Raw genomic sequence first — 15,528 nt, forward strand, 5'->3', positions numbered from 1 at the left:
GTGAGTACAGTCAAACCTCTCGATACGAAAGTCAGCTTACGAAATTTTCGTTCTGCGAAACTAGATGCGAAGAATTTTACAACTCGCATTACGAAAAATGTTTCGGACAGCCAAATGAGGTACGGTGCGAGAGCCTGACCGTGTCTGAGACGGATTTCAAAATTCGCACGCCGTCAGCCCGTAGACTCGCTACCATCCTCCCGTGTTCCCATTGGTTATCTCCCCACTCTTATGCTAGTTACCACCAGGAGATCCTGCTCTCCTATTGTTCAGCATCTACTGTACTATATCCTATTGTGCATCTACGCATTGGCATTCCTATGTCTTTTCGTTTCGGCAGCGGTATCGTGTCCATAGACTTAGTATTTGTGATTTCGCTCTTAATAATTGTACACTACTGTATCGTGTGTGATATTACATCACATCATTAGCCATGGGTCCCAAGAAAGTCGCTGATGTGCTCGCGAAGGAATATGGCCGAAATCTGTCTACAATAGGAACGATCCTGAAGCAGAAGGACGCTATTAAAGCAGCAACACCTTTTAAGGGTGTGACTGTTTTCTCCAGCAAGAGGAGCCACATCCACGATGAGATGGAGAAACTGCTGCTTGTCTTGGTAAAGGCCAAAGAAATTGCTGGAGACACTATCACTGAACCGATAATCTGCCAGAAAGCCAGCGCCATTTTCGGTGATCTCGTGCTTGCTCAGGCTGAAGCCGATGCAGGAGAAAGAACATCGAAGCGGGAACCCTCAGAGTTCAAGGCTTCTGGTGGGTGGTTTGAAAAATTTAAGAGACGCTCAGGCATTCATTCGGTGGTGCGTCATTGGGAGGCTGCAAGCTCGGACACGAAAGCGGCTGAAGCCTTTGTTAAGATGTTCGACGATTTGACTGTCCGGGAAGGCTACTGTCCCCAGCAAGTCTTCAATTGCGACGAGACTGGGCAGAAGAAAAGAGGCTACCTGGGCATAAGCCTATGAAGGACAGGCTTACCCTTGCACTCTGTGCAAATGCCAGTGGGGATTGCAAGGTGAAACACCTGCTGGTGTATCACTCCAATACTCATAGAGCCTTTAGGATCCACACAGTCACTAAGGAAAATCTAAACGTGTTGTGGAGGGCTAATGAAAAAGCCTGGGTAACGAGACAATTGTTTATCGACCGAATAAATATTTGTTTTGGCCCAACTGTGAAAAAGTATTTGGAAGAGAAGCGCCTCCTTATGAAATGTCTTCTGGTGCTGGACAATGCCCCTGTTCACCCTCCTTCCCTTGATGAAGATGTTGTAGCAGAATATTCCTTCATCAAGGTTTTCTATCTTCCACTGAACACCACCCCTCTCCTCCAGCCCATGGACCAGCAAGTGATTTCAAACTTTAAGAAGCTTTATACGAAATGTCTCTTTAAGAGATGTTTCAAAATCATTGAGAGCACAAACCTCACCCTTCGTCAATTTTGGAAAGAGCATTTTGATATTGTCATATGCCGCAAAATCATCGATCAAGTTTGGCAGGAGGTTTTGAGTGCACCTTGAACTCTGCTTGGAAGAAGCTGTGGCCTGATGCCGTCTCCGTACAAGATTTTGAGGGCTTCCACACAGACCAAGCTGAAGCCGATTCTGAAAATGTTGACGATCCTGAACCTGTTGCTCGGGAAGTCCATGGGTCTGGAAGTTGATGAGGCCGACATTGATGAGCGAATCGAGGAGCACCAAGAGGAACTTACGGCGGATGACCTAAAGGACTTTGAGGCCATGCGTGTGAACGCCGTTCAGGAAGAGTACAGTAGGAGGATGACCCACTGACAATGGCAGAAATTAAGGAGAGTCTAGATGGCTACTTTAAAATGATGGCTCTCGTAGAAAAGAGGCCCAGAAAAATTTCTCACAGGTCATGCGCTTGAGTGCTTGAGTACTGTAATGAAGTTTGCCCGAGTCATTTCAGGAAAATTTTAAGAAGCAAGCAGAGACAAGCTTCTGTGGACGATTATTTTAGAAAGAGGCCTTTGGTAGAAGCAGACCAAGCACCAGCTAAGAAACGAAAGAAAAGTGGCAGTGATGAAGGAAATACGGAGTGTAATTGAATTTAGAAAATGCAAAAGATAAAGTAAAAGAAAAAAAAATAGAAAAAAAAAGAAAAAAAAAATTTAAGTTTATCGTAAAGTTGTGTTAATATTTCCTGCCATTTGTAAATGTATCCTAAAATTAAGTGTTAATGTTTTCTGTCCTTCATACATCTGTTTTGTAAAGTTAAGTGTCTACGTTTTCTGCTGCTTGTAAATGTTTTCCACCATTTACATCCTCCTCTACTACCCTGTACTTCTCTCTCAGATATCGCCTCACTCCAAAGGTAAGGTTCCACATTTTTATTACTGTATTTTTGCTGTTTGCTCTAATTAAAATCTTCTTTTACAGATTATCATTGGTTAATTTGTTATTAACCCTTTTACCCCTAAGGACATACTGGTACGTTTCACAAAAGCCATCCCTTTACCCCCATGGATGTACCCGTACGTCCTTGCAAAAAAATGCTATAAAATTTTTTTTTCATATTTTTGATAAGTTTTTGAGAAAATTCAGGCATTTTCCAAGAGAATGAGACCAACCTGACCTCTCTATGACAAAAATTAAGGCTGTTAGAGCAATTTAAAAAAAATATACTGCAAAATGTGCTGGGAAAAAGATAACCCCTTGGGGTTAAGGGTTGGAAATTTCCAAATAGCCTGGGGGTAAAAGGGTTAAATTATCAAAATACAGTACTTTTCATACATTTAGTACTGTTTAGTGGTGCATATCCTTTTTATAGTCATATAATGTGGTGTCTTTTGTAGGGTCTGAACGAATTAGACTATTTACATGTAAAAGGCGACTCGCAACACAAAAAAATAACTTTACGGAACCAATTAATTTTGTGTTGTGCGGCATTACTGTATTCTGTTTTGAACCCAAAATCATCAACGGGGAGTCTGAAATTGCTGTTGCTTCAGCAATATGTTCAATATGGATGGAAGTTTCTTCTTTCAGGCAATGGATAAAGGAAAGAACCAAAATAACATGGAACATAAAAGATCAGTTTGCAATCTAAATAGAATTTTCCTTCCCGATTCATTCCTCTTTACGTAAACAAAGCTTTTACCGGGTGTTGTCTGCCTGGTGAACAGTCCGAGTTTGCAACACGCTCGCATCTCGATAGTTCCGAGTAGTGATCACAGCTTTACTTTCCTTCTGAGGTGAGGAAAGTTTTCTTGGGGAGAGTTAACCCTTTTACCCCCAGGCTATTTGGAAATTTCCAACCCTTAACCCCCAAGGGTTATTTTTTATTCAAGCACATTTTGCAGTATATATATTTTCAAATTGCTCTAACAGCCTTAATTTTTGTCATAGAGAGGTCAGGTTGGTCTCATTCTCTTGAAAAATGCCTGAAATTTCTCAAAAAATTATCAAAAAAAAAAATGTAAATAGCATTTTTTTGCAGGGACGTACCGGTACGTCCATGTGGGTAAAGGGATGTGTTTTGTGAAACGTACCAGTACGTCCTTTGGGGGTAAAAGGGTTAAGATCCTCAGAACCCATTGCCTTGTCTTCCCTAGTCTTAGCATGGGTGGAGAAGTGTCGTGGTCAGTGATCAAGAGTGCAGTATATGTATAATTATGACATTACTGTTGCAGTAATATTTCCATTGTCGCTGTTTCTCAAAGTCCCCTTTTGACATTACATAGTTAAGTTAATGTTTAACTTGTACAGTAGCTGTTAGACTTTTCTTCATGAGAGAATACTTTGGTTCTCAAGTCATTCCAGGAGTCGGATGTGTATCCTATGTCATTATCAAGACATTTGTTTTTCTCTTGGTAATAATTATTTGTATGTGTGGTCTAGAGCAAAGTATATAGAATTAGATTTTTTTTATTCTAACGTATTTACAAACTATCGTCAACATTTAATCATTATTGACAGGAACATGATTTCTTAAACTGAATGTGTCTGTTAACTTCTGTGGCAACATTCTTATAACACATGTTAACCCTTATTTTTCTTTGTAGTTCAATAAATCCGTGAAGATTGCAACGCACTAAAAAGATGATTACCCGGAAAGTAACAGGGGCACTGGTGGCCACCTTGCAGTATTGCATTCTCATTGCTCATTAGGTAAGTACTGTATTTTTCAATATTAAACTTACCCGATAATCATGTAGCTGTCAACTCCGTTGCCCGACAGAATTCTATGGAGGGATACGCCAGCTATCACAATACTAGAAGGGGGTGTACTTACCAGCGCCACCTGTGGCCAGGTACTATAGTACTTCTTGTTGACACCTCCTCAATTTTTCCTCTGTCGTGCTTCCGGCAAGACGTTCTGGGATACGCTTATGTTCTTGGAGTATTTTCACGGCTTTTGGTGAAGTATTTCTCTTTGATTTCGGCTGTCGCTTTACTGGAAACCTTCTTATATTAGCTTAGATAGCTTTTATTTAATCCTGATTAACGGTTAACGATCTTTTGCTTGATTTTGAAACCCCACTTGGCTAACTCTTTGGATTCAAGATGTCTGACATTTCACAAGCCCCCACCCATAGGCGATGTAGGTCTTGTAATAGGCGTATTCCGAAGGCCTCGGTAGATCCTCACACCGCTTGTTCTGACTGTAGGGATAGGCCCTGTCAGTTAGAAAATCGATGTGAGGAATGCGCCGGACTTTCGGAACTTGATTTTGTCCGTCTTCTGAAGTATTCAACCAAGTTAGAGAGAGGCAGAGTTAGGAGGAGTTCTTCTCACTCTTCACATTTTTCCTCACCTCATGATCCCCTACCTTTTCCTACCCCTGTAGTGGCTACCCCCGAACCTACTATTTGCCCTCAGCCTGATATGTCTGTTGTTTTGCGTGCTATTCAGGCCTTAGGCGATAAAGTAGAGTCAGTGGTTAGCGATCATAAGTCTCTTATGGCCGAAGTCAAGGAACTTAAGGTCAAGAGTGCAGTGGGTGGTATTAGTGCCAGTGCTGTGACGAGTGCTAGTGTCAGTGCAGTGCCAAGTGCTAGTGTCAGTGTCAGTGTGGTGCGTGAGGATACTTCTGTGCGTGCCAGTCGTCCTCCCAGTCCGGGACCTCTTGCAAGCTCCCAAGCCCAGGGGAGAAGCAATGTCGAAGGGCAAAAGGGTTCGGCAGGCCTTGATCGGCGCACAGAAGTATCCTCGGTGGTTGCGGGCGTGTCTTCCAGAGACCGTCACTCCCACCTGCAGACGATTGAGCCCGTCTTTTTCTCGTCCGCTGATCAATTGTCAGGGAAGAAACGCTGGACTCAGGTCTCTAGACCACTCAAACGCAGAGTCCAGTCCGCGAGTGCTCAACCGGGCTGCAGTCATTGGCTCAGCTCTGACTCGCCGCAGTCATCTGTCGACTGCACTCCGCCCAAGAGGAGTAAGGTTCTGCCGCAACATATCTCTGCTGTTAAGGCTTTGCCTCAGCAGACCTTAGTGTCTGCCGACCCCAAGTTGGCTCTACTGCAGTCCATGCAGTCACAACTTTCAGTCTTGATGCGTGAGTGTCGGGCTGAGAAGGTTGCGCCTCCGCCTCCGCCTGCACTCGCTCCGCCTGCGCTCGCTCCGCCTGACCGCAGTACCGCCTGCCAGGCGTACGATATTGAGCCACGTTCTGAGTTTACTGTTCCCAGGGGTGTACAGCTCCCTCCGCCTTCCTTAAGGCAACCTCAGCAATGGGATCAGGAGGCTTATACCTCTCTTCCTCCGCTTCCACTTGCTGCTCCACCATTGATGCAACCCTCGGTTGAGGTACAACAACCTCTCCCATCCATGAGTCAGTCTCCTCAGCTCTCGCTGCAGCGAGCTCAACCCTCCTCAAGGCAAGCACCACAACACCTTAGCCTTGCGCCTCAGGAGCCTCAACTCGCGAGACATTTACTACGTTCTGCGCAGCCTCTACCTCATCGCTCTCCGCTCACACCGCAGGAACAGGAACTTGCTACTCCGCTTCCGCCAACCACTCAGCAAGCGCAACCCTTGAGTTCAGCCTCTCATGCCAGGAGTCAGCCTCCTCCACCCATGCGCCTACCTTCTGCTTCTTCTTTTGTTCAGCCTTTGCAGTCTGAGCCTCAGGTGTTCCCTCAACAGAGTCTTGAAGAGGAAACCACTAATATTGTTGTTCCAGCTCGTTCTGACTCTGCTGTTCAGCATACCTTTCCGATCTCTTCGCTACACTCTGGTGATGAGGCGTCTGATGATGAGGCGGCACACCTGGATCCCTCATCAGACGTGGATGAATCCAAGTCTTCTCCACCTTCTATTGACTTTCGTAAGGTCTTGGCTCTGTTTAGGGAGGTATACCCAGACCACTTTGTCTCTGCTATTCCCCGCTCTCCACCATCTGAGTTTTCGCTGGGCATGCAGCCAGCTAAGTCTACCTATACTAAGCTAGTCCTAGCAAGGTCCTCTAAGAGAGCGTTAAGGATCTTAGGGGAGTGGTTGCAGACTAAGCAACACCTTGGCAAGACTTCGTTCATGTTTCCTCCGACTAAGCTCACTTCTAAAGCGGGCGTTTGGTATGCCACAGGAGAGGAACCAGGCTTGGGAGTACCTGCCTCTGCCCAGGCTGACTTCTCAAGTCTGGTAGACTCGCCTCGTAGAACTGCAATGAGGCGCTCTAAGGTTTGCTGGACCTTCTCAGACCTTGATCACTTCCTGAAGGGTGTTTTTAGAGCATTTGAGATGTTCAACTTCCTAGACTGGTGCCTGGGGGCCCTCAGCAAGAAGACCTCCCCTGCGGACAAGGATTCTGCCATGCTATTAATGTCCTGCATGGATAAGGCCATTAGAGATGGATCTGGCGAGCTTGCGTCGATGTTTGTATCAGGGGTTCTTAAGAAAAGGGAACAGCTTTGTACCTTCCTTTCCTCCAGCATTACACCTTGTCAAAGGTCTCAACTCCTTTTCGCTCCGCTCTCGAAGTTCCTCTTCCCCGAAGAGCTGGTTAAGGACTTGTCTGCTGCCCTGATACAAAAGGACACACATGATCTTGTAGCCTCATCGGCTCGTAAGACTAAGGTTGCTACCTCAGTCCCCAGGACTTATCGCACCCCAGTGGCTGATACTCCTGCTACGAGGTTCATACCGCCCTTTCGTGGTAGAGCCCCCAGCCGAGGAAGCTCCCGTCCAGACTCTTCCAGGAGCAAGTCTAGGAAAGGTTCCAAGGCCTCTAAAGGAAAAAACTGACTCTCCGCATCTCCAGACAGCAGTAGGAGCCAGACTCAAGAGCTTCTGGCAAGCCTGGGAAAAGAGAGGTGCAGACGCCCATTCTGTCAGTTGGCTGAGGGAGGGTTACAGGATTCCATTCTGCCTCAAACCCCCTCTGACCACATCTCCCATCAACCTCTCTCCCAACTACAAAGAAGAGGACAAGAGGCTAGCGTTGCACCAGGAGGTGTCGCTACTTGTGCAGAAGAAGGCAGTGGTTATAGTCCGGGACCATCAATCCCCGGGCTTCTACAACCGTCTCTTTCTGGTGGCCAAGAAGACAGGAGGTTGGAGACCGGTGCTGGACGTCAGCGCGCTCAATGCGTATGTCACCAAGCAGACGTTCACGATGGAGACGACGAAGTCGGTCCTAGCAGCGGTCAGGCAGGAGGACTGGATGGTCTCGTTGGACTTGAAAGATGCCTACTTTCACGTTCCTATTCATCCAGACTCCCAACCTTTCCTGAGATTCGTTTTTGGAAAGGTTGTCTACCAATTCCAAGCCCTGTGTTTTGGCCTAAGCACAGCTCCTATGGTGTTCACGCATCTGATGAGGAATATAGCAAAATTCCTCCACTTATCGGACATCAGAGCCTCCCTCTACTTAGACGACTGGCTGTTGAGAGCCTCCACGAGTCGTCGCTGTCTGGAGAGTCTCAACTGGACTTTGGACTTAATCAGAGAACTGGGTCTGTTAGTCAACATAGAAAAGTCTCAGCTCATTCCCTCCCAATCCATTGTGTACCTGGGAATGGAGATTCGGGGTCAGGATTTTCGGGCTTTTCCATCGGCCCCCAGGATAAGCCAAGCCCTAGATTGCATCATGAGCATGCTGAAGAGGAGCAGTTGCTCGGTGAGACAGTGGATGAGTCTCACAGGGACCCTTTCATCACTGGCCCTGTTCGTCGAGCTAGGGAGACTCCACCTCCGCCCTCTTCAATTCCATCTTGCAGCTCATTGGGACAAGGGTTTGACTCTCGAAGCAGTCTCTATCCCAGTCACCAAAGAGATGAAGACCACTCTCTTGTGGTGGAAGAACAATCTCCTTCTCAGGGAGGGCCTATCGTTGGCTATTCAGACCCCCAATCTTCATCTCTTCTCAGATGCATCGGACTCGGGCTGGGGTGCGACCTTGAACGAGGAACAGGGAACGCTCCACATCAACTGCAAGGAGCTACTAGCAGTTCATTTAGCCCTGCTGAACTTCAAGTCCCTCCTGCTAGGCAAAGTGGTGGAGGTGAACTCAGACAACACCACAGCCTTGGCTTACATCTCCAAGCAAGGAGGGACCCATTCGAGGAGCCTATACGAGATCGCAAGGGACCTCCTCATTTGGTCAAGAAGTCAAAACCTCACTTTGGTCACGAGGTTCATTCAGGGCAACATGAACGTCTCAGCAGATCGCCTAAGCAGAAGGAATCAGGTCATTCCCACGGAATGGACCCTCCACAAGAGTGTGTGCAACAGACTTTGGACCTTGTGGGGTCAACCTACCATAGATCTGTTTGCCACCTCCATGACCAAGAGACTTCCGCTGTACTGTTCCCCAGTTCCAGACCCTGCAGCAGTTCATGTGGATGCTTTTCTTCTGAACTGGTCCCATCTCGACCTTTACGCATTCCCACCGTTCAAGATAATAAACAAAGTCCTACAGAAATTCATCTCGCACGAAGGGACACGGCTGACGCTGGTTGCTCCCCTTTGGCCTGCAAGAGAATGGTTCACAGAGGTACTTCAATGGCTAGTCGACATCCCCAGGACTCTACCTCTAAGAGTGGACCTTCTACGTCAACCTCACGTAGACAGGTTGCATCCAAACCTCCACGCTCTTCGGCTGACTGCCTTCAGACTGTCGAAAGATTCGCTAGAGCTAGAGGCTTTTCGAAGGAGGCGGCCAGTGCGATTGCCAGAGCTAGAAGGGTTTCCACTCGTAGAGTCTACCAATCTAAGTGGGAAGTCTTCCGGAGCTGGTGTAGAGCCAATTCAGTATCCTCTACCAATACCTCTGTGACCCAAATAGCTGACTTCCTATTACATCTTAGGAATGAGAGATCCCTTTCAGCCCCTACGATTAAAGGGTACAGGAGTATGTTGGCTTCAGTTCTCCGCCACAGAGGTTTGGACCTTTCTTCCAACAAGGACCTTCAAGACATCCTTAAATCTTTTGAGACTTCTAAAGAGCGTCGTCTATCCACTCCAGGCTGGAACCTAGACGTAGTCTTAAGGTTCCTTATGTCACCTAGGTTCGAACCTCTCCAGTCAGCTTCCTTCAAGGACCTTACACTCAAGACTCTTTTTCTCGTCTGCCTTGCAACAGCTAAGAGAGTCAGTGAGGTTCATGCCTTCAGCAAGAACATTGGTTTCACGACCGAATCTGCAACATGTTCTTTTCAGCTCGGATTCCTAGCAAAGAACGAACTTCCTTCACGTCCTTGGCCTAGATCGTTTGAAATACCTAGCCTCTCCAACATGGTAGGTAACGAACTAGAGAGAGTTCTTTGCCCTGTCAGAGCTCTGAAATATTATCTTAATAGGTCTAAACCTATTCGAGGACAGTCAGAAGCCTTATGGTGTGCCATCAAGAAACCTTCGAGGCCCATGTCCAAGAATGGGGTTTCGTATTATATAAGGCTTCTGATTAGAGAAGCCCATTCTCACTTAAAGGAGGAAGACCTTGCATTGCTGAAGGTAAGGACCCACGAAGTAAGAGCCGTAGCTACTTCGATGGCCTTTAATAAAAACCGTTCTCTGCAGAGCATAATGGATGCAACCTATTGGAGGAGCAAGTCAGTGTTTGCATCATTTTATCTTAAAGATGTCCAGTCTCTTTACGAGAACTGCTACACCCTGGGACCATTCGTAGCAGCGAGTGCAGTAGTAGGTGAGGGCTCAGCCACTACATTCCCTTAATCCCATAACCTTTTTTAACCTTTCTCTTGAATGCTTTTATTGTTGTTTTTATGGTTGTTACGGTAGGCTAAGAAGCCTTCCGCATCCTTTTGATTTGGCGGGTGGTCAATTCATTCTTGAGAAGCGCCTGGGTTAGAGGTTGTGTAGAGGTCCTTTAGTAGGGGTTGCAGCCCTATATACTTTAGCACCTTTGAGTTGATTCAGCCTCCAAGAGGAACGCTGCGCTCAGTAAGGAAGACGAACTTAAAAAAGAGGCAGAGTAACGGTTCAATTCGACTTCCTTACCAGGTACTTATTATTTCATTGTTATTTGAGATAACTGTTATATGAAATATAGGATACTTAGCTATCCTTTAATCTTGTACACTGGTTTTCACCCACCCCCCTGGGTGTGAATCAGCTACATGATTATCGGGTAAGTTTAATATTGAAAAATGTTATTTTTATTAGTAAAATAAATTTTTGAATATACTTACCCGATAATCATGATTTAATTGACCCTCCCTTCCTCCCCATAGAGAACCAGTGGACCGAGGAAAAATTGAGGAGGTGTCAACAAGAAGTACTATAGTACCGGGCCACAGGTGGCGCTGGTAAGTACACCCCCTTCTAGTATTGTGATAGCTGGCGTATCCCTCCATAGAATTCTGTCGGGCAACGGAGTTGACAGCTACATGATTATCGGGTAAGTATATTCAAAAATTTATTTTACTAATAAAAATAACATATTATTATTATTATTATTATTATTGTTATATTATTATTTTTTTCCGTAACTGAAATACAAACCACGCTATTTAATATGGGTAATTACTTTCGGCGTAGCTGAAATGACGAGCCATTAGAATTTTAACGAGGGTTTACTACCCCACCGCTAGTTGAGGGGGTAGGGAGGGTAGCCTGGTAACCACCCCCTCCCCCCCCACGCACACGCACCTGTGTGCTTAGCTCACTTTGCTATCGGCTCGGGTGGTAGTCGGACGTGTCCGCTTTCACCCTCGCCTCTTTGACAGCCATTAATGCTTTTTGTCTTTTTACTTACTTTTTCTTATACTTGTAATACTGTACTGTATATATATATATATAAACATTCTTTATGTTTATGTTTATATTTGTGTATAGAAATGTAGTAAGTTTTCTTTTCAGTGTTTGTGCTGTGTGTGTACTGTAATGTACGACGACACCTGCGTAGTGCAAGGCCACCACGGTTCCACGTCATGGGGTACGGCCTCTCCCTCTTGGTCCATCTGTTTTTCCTTCGGCTTTTCCGTTAACTCGGCCGCCGTGGGGAATCGTCAGCGCTGGACTTTCTGCATTCATCTTTATCTTCGCTGTTCCTCCTTTCCTACGGGGAAACTTGGATTCTCAGCGAAGGGAATGTGGGAGTTTAATTTGACTACGGTCTCTCTCTCTACTCGAGGTTGTTCACCCCTTACTACTACTATGTACTACAGTATTACGGAAGCTCCTTTTCCATTGCGGGTTGGGTTTCTATTCCGTTTATTTGTCTCAATTATTTTTAATGAAATCTAATTGTATAATTAACTTTTCAGCTTTCTCCGTGGGGAACACATCCCTTCAGCTGTTCTCACTATTAGTGAACATTCATAGATGATTTCGATAATAATAATTCTGTTATAATTCTGTTTTTATTACAGTTCTCCGCCCGCCCCCTTCTCCCGTGAATGTCTGTGGGGGAGGAGGGCGCATACTTAATTCTTAAATCTTATTTTTTGCTATTCCCTCGGGGTTACTCTTCGGAGTTCCTCCCTGGGGAATTTCTGTTAAAATAATTCTTAATTTTATGTTCCCAGTTAACTAAGCAGTTTTTCTTTGTTTAACTAAAGAGTGCCAATGAAGCAGAGCTGTCCTGTTTGTGCCTGGGAAGTCTGCTGTCGCTGCCGTCCCTCAAAGGACGTCGTCATGGGCGTTATCTCTTCTCTTAGAAGTTCTCCTGTGACAACATGCCAGCACTTCAGATCATCTTACAACGCTAAAGGAGGTTCGCCTCCAGGGGTTAGGTAACTTCCCTTCCGGGGGAGGTTCCCTCCCCAGGTGTGAGATATTCTCCCTGCAGAGGGAGAATTTCTCATACCTTAATAATTCATCGCCATCGTCTACTGTGCTGCTCTTCGACCAGACTTTCTCCCCCCATGCTGAGTTTCTTTTCCTTCAGGGGTGGAGCACAGTCTTGGCAAATCTCTTCTACGAAGTGTTCACCTCTCTCGTTGGCGAGAGAAGCCACTCACAGAGACTCCTCTTCGGAGGATTGTTCCTGTTTTGATCAGCTTGCTGATCCGGACCTCTATGCAGAATTGTTTGCCATCTCCTAGACCTGCTGACCTGCCGTCTCCGTTCCTGACTGCTGACGCGCTGTCGGCACCAACGCATCCTGTTGTTAACAGGCATCGATCCCTTCGGGGAATAAAGGGCGTATGGGCAAATACTGCACATAATTCCTTTAAGCTCCAGGTTTCCCCTGCGCGCCAACATTAACCTGCGCTTCAGCGCACATCGTTGGAGTTTCCTGAGATAGCGCACAGGCGCTCACCAGTGCTTCAGCCTGTGAGTGTCTCCAAGTCTCTTCTACGAAGGGCACCTCTCCCGTTCATGTGAGAGGTCTCTCATAGAGACCCCGCCTCGGAGGATCAAGCAGAACTTCCAGTGTTCATCGTCCTGCCAGCTGACCTACCGATCTACCAGCTCAACTTACACTGCAACGAAGGACTTCGGCTCTGGACTCTAAAGCAGACCTGCCTACGGTGTTCATCGGGGGATGCCCGCCCTTTTTTTTAAGGACACATCCCAGTTCCTGATCATCCTGTCAGCTGACCCTTCAACCTAGTGCGTGAAGCGCGCGCACTCGCTGACAATCTTCTTACGCACGCAAGCGCCGACGATCTTCCTTCGCGCGCAAGCGCTGACGATCTTCCTTCTCGCGCAAGCGCTGACGATCTTCCTTCTCGCGCAAGCGCTGACGATCTTCCTTCTCGCGCAAGCGCTGACGATCTTCCTTCTCGCGCAAGCGCTGACGATCTTCCTTCTCGCGCAAGCGCCGACGATCTTCTTATGCGCTCAAGCGCCGACGATCTTCTTACGCGCTCAAGCGCCGACGATCTTTTCCGCGCGGGGGTACCGATGATCTCCCGCGCGTGCGCCAATAGTCTTGCGTGCTCGCGCGCTCGCCAACAAACTCGTACGCGCGCACGCGTGCCAACATTCTGGTCTGCACGGGCTCTTCATTCTGATCCTGCACGTCAATCGGATTCCTGCGCACTCTATGAAGTCTCGCTTGTGCGCGAGCGTTTCAACAGTCTCCCGCGAGCGAGCCTAGGGTATTCCCGCGCGCGCGCATCAGCGCTTCGACAGTCTCTCGCGCGCGACCCCCGGGTATTCCCCATCGCACCAGTGCCAGCGCGCTCCCTAGCGCAATCGCCAATACCCACCCCCGCGCGAGGCTGCCGGACAACGCGCAGTAAGGGCGCATCGCCACATTTCTCCCCCCCCCCCAAGCACAGAACAGCGCGCTTGCTGGTAGGGGGGAAGGTTCCAGAAAGGCCCAGGGACATGCCGTCCTTATCTTCAGTCGGCAGCCTGGTTTGGGACTCTAATCAGAGCGATAGCACAGGCTTTCAAGCTGTTCTCTCTGAGTTGAGCCACAAATCCTTGGATGCAGCTACTCCCCCGAAGAGGAAAAGAGGAGTTTCGGACGAGGTAACTTCGAGGACTTAGCTGTCTCCTCGTAAGTCTTCGAGGCAGGCGCTCTCTCCCCTCAGTCTTTTCTCCCTCACCTTCGGACGAAGGTGAGGGATGCACGGAACCTTTGAACTCTAACCCCGTGGGTTTCTACATCCACGACGCAAACTCATGGAGATGGTCCCTTGTGGATACTGGCGCTTCAGTCTCTACGGTCCCGCATACAAAGCACGACAACAGCCGCACGTCAGACAAGGAGACCGCACTGGCGGCAGCCTCATCCTGGTACGGGACGAGAACGCTGGAGTTATCATTCAGGGGCCAAGAGTTCAGCCAGCCTCTCCTGATTGCCAACATCAAGACACCACTCCTGGGCACTGATTTTCTCACCTACCACCGTCTGCTAGTAGACGTGCTTCGCAAACGACTTGTCGACCAAGAGACCTACCGGTCCCACTGACCCTCGTACGCCCCCAGTATTCCCCGCGTATGCTCCGTCACACATAGCAAGTACAACCGCCTCCTGCAGGAAATTTCCGAACTCTTCAAGCCCGAACTGCAACAATTGGAGGGAATTCCTGCCAAACACGGGATATATCGCCACATAACTACAACAGGCCCACCAACTCATTCCAAATTCTGACGTCTGCCACCACAAAAACTACAGGATGCCAAACTTGCTTTCCTCGAGATGGAGCGAATGGGAGTGTGTAAAAAGGTATCCAGCCACTGGGCCTCACCGTTACACATGGTCAAGAAACCTGACGGAAGCTGGAGACCTTGTGGTGATTACAGATGTCTGAATCTGGTTTCAACACCTGACCACTACCTCCTGCCCAGCACCCAAGATCTCACCGGGACCCTCCACGGGGCCACAATTTTTACCCAAATGACCTCCTGAAATCATACTTCCAGGTCCTGGTACATCCCGACGACGTTCCCAAGAAGCCATAATAACCCCGCTCGGATTGTACGTTTTTGCATACTCGACATTCGGTCTCAGAAACGCTGGGCAACCTTCCAGCGCCTAATGGACAACATCCTGGGGGACCTACCTTTCTGCGCTGTATACGTCAACGACATTGTGATGTTTCCCAAGTCCCAGGACGAACATTTCCTGCACGTAAGAAACGTGTTGAAATTACCACAAGAAAACGGCCTCAGTGCGTTTTGACAAATGCACTTTCAAGGCTGAGAAGGTAGAATTCCTGGGACATGAATTGTCAAAGGAGTGGGTGCGCCCTTTGACATCGGAGGTCGACACGGTCAGAAAGTTCCTGACACCAACCACCATAAGAGGTCTATAGGAGTTCATTGGCCTGGCAAATCATTATAGGAGATTCCTCCCCAACATTGCGGGCATCATGAGTCCCCGGCTCGGCGTCCCGAAGGGGAGGCCAAAGAAACTGCAATGGGGTCCTCCTCAACAAGAGGCCTTCGAGCAGACAAAGGTCACCCTCTGCGAGGCCACGACTTTATCCTACCGGGACCCCAAGGCCCCTCTCCGGTTGACCACGGACGCCAGCAACACAGCCTGTGGTGCTGTCCCAGAGCAGATGGTGAACAACAAACCACAACCTCTAGCCTTCTTCAGCAAGAAATTGAAGGCGCCCAAGACACGGTACAGCACGTTTGACCACGAACTCTTGGGGGTCTATCTCGCCGTCAGGCATTTCAAGTACC

General features: G+C 47.8%; 1 long non-coding RNA gene across 1 annotated transcript in view; it reads left to right on the forward strand.

The window, feature by feature from the left end:
* The window catches only part of LOC137637782 (uncharacterized), a 114,246-nt gene that overhangs the window by 9,624 nt on the left and 89,094 nt on the right, over nucleotides 1–15,528 (forward strand). The window contains exon 2 of the long non-coding RNA XR_011043802.1: nucleotides 4,038–4,143. This is a non-coding gene — a long non-coding RNA (uncharacterized lncRNA). The remainder of the gene's footprint in view (nucleotides 1–4,037; nucleotides 4,144–15,528) is intronic.

Source organism: Palaemon carinicauda, chromosome 3, assembly GCF_036898095.1.
Source record: "Palaemon carinicauda isolate YSFRI2023 chromosome 3, ASM3689809v2, whole genome shotgun sequence".
NCBI classification, from domain to species: domain Eukaryota; kingdom Metazoa; phylum Arthropoda; class Malacostraca; order Decapoda; family Palaemonidae; genus Palaemon; species Palaemon carinicauda.